General features: G+C 60.0%; 6 non-coding genes across 6 annotated transcripts; all 6 read right to left on the reverse strand.

Moving 5' to 3' along the window:
• Positions 1 to 95: 95 nt before the first annotated feature.
• Tc00.1047053478587.10 lies at positions 96 to 175 on the reverse strand. The gene has a single exon (XR_008254882.1). It is a non-coding gene; the product is annotated as a C/D small nucleolar RNA (snoRNA), TB10C3C5 (small nucleolar RNA).
• A 64-nt stretch (positions 176 to 239) lies between these two features.
• Positions 240 to 314, reverse strand: Tc00.1047053478587.20. Its single transcript, XR_008254883.1, has one exon. It is a non-coding gene; the product is annotated as a C/D small nucleolar RNA (snoRNA), TB10C3C4 (small nucleolar RNA).
• A 49-nt stretch (positions 315 to 363) lies between these two features.
• On the reverse strand, positions 364 to 462 carry Tc00.1047053478587.30. Its single transcript, XR_008254884.1, has one exon. It is a non-coding gene; the product is annotated as a C/D small nucleolar RNA (snoRNA), TB10C3C3 (small nucleolar RNA).
• An 83-nt stretch (positions 463 to 545) lies between these two features.
• Tc00.1047053478587.40 lies at positions 546 to 624 on the reverse strand. The gene has a single exon (XR_008254885.1). It is a non-coding gene; the product is annotated as a C/D small nucleolar RNA (snoRNA), TB10C3C2 (small nucleolar RNA).
• A 25-nt stretch (positions 625 to 649) lies between these two features.
• On the reverse strand, positions 650 to 721 carry Tc00.1047053478587.50. Its single transcript, XR_008254886.1, has one exon. It is a non-coding gene; the product is annotated as an H/ACA snoRNA, TC10C3H1 (small nucleolar RNA).
• Positions 722 to 853: 132 nt separating this feature from the next.
• On the reverse strand, positions 854 to 919 carry Tc00.1047053478587.60. The gene has a single exon (XR_008254887.1). It is a non-coding gene; the product is annotated as an H/ACA snoRNA, TC10C3H2 (small nucleolar RNA).
• Between the last annotated feature and the right edge of the window lie 95 nt (positions 920 to 1014).

Genomic DNA, 1014 nt, shown 5'->3' on the forward strand with positions numbered 1-1014 from the left:
AACCGGGCGTCGTCCTGCCCGGAGTGGCTGCATACACACACACACGTATGACTGCGGGCGGCGGCTGGCTGCCTCGCGGGACTCATCCACATTCGTTGGTGTAGTATAAATATGTAAGACGTGCATCGGGTCATAATCATCAGCCTCGTTAGGTGGAAGACGCATCGCTAATCACAGTCACACACTCCGTCGAACCAAGTCGCCGCGCCGCAAGGGTGGGAGGAGGGTGCGGTCAAGCATCAGCTGGTGTTCTTAGATTCCTGTGGGTCACTCACGCGGGGTCGGCAAATGTGCAAACAGCTTGTGATCATCACTGTCACGGCGGGACGACGGGGGAGGTGGGTTAGGGGTGGGCACGCCGCTTCAGTGGTACGAGTAACAGTTGAGGTGGTATGCACACGGCATCTTGTCGTCAACCTGCGCCAGGCGCCTTCCGATGGTAATTCCATTTTCACACATCATTTGCGACACAGTGTCCCACGGCGCTGCAGCAGCCGCAGCACAAGAGAGAAGGAAAGAGAGGGAGAGAGCCAGTCACAGGTGCCATCAGCTGGTAGTGCATGTTATCGATTATCTCCAGTCACGTACCACGCTCGGAGTGAGTATTGAATTGGATGCATCATGCGGCGGGCACACAACCAGCAAACGGGGCTCTCGCGCGTGCTTCGTACCGTCGCACCGCACTGTCTGCGGGGACGCATAGCGACACCGCTGCCTCGGCCACGGGGGAAGGGCGTGCTCCGTCCGTGACTGTCCACCCGCTAAGCACAGCAGTTGGACGGGGAGCGCACGGCCTGGCGGCTACGCGGGCTGCTCACGACAGTCTCTGCACCGCATCACGCAGCACCCGTCCACGTCTCGCCGCACCGATTGGACTCCACGCCACCAAACCGGCGTCGTCCTGCCCGGAGTGGCTGCATACACACACACACGTATGACTGCGGGCGGCGGCTGGCTGCCTCGCGGGACTCATCCACATTCGTTGGTGTAGTATAAATATGTAAGACGTGCATC

This window comes from Trypanosoma cruzi (assembly GCF_000209065.1).
Source record: "Trypanosoma cruzi strain CL Brener chromosome Unknown tcruzi_1047053478587, whole genome shotgun sequence".
Lineage (NCBI taxonomy): Eukaryota > Euglenozoa > Kinetoplastea > Trypanosomatida > Trypanosomatidae > Trypanosoma > Trypanosoma cruzi.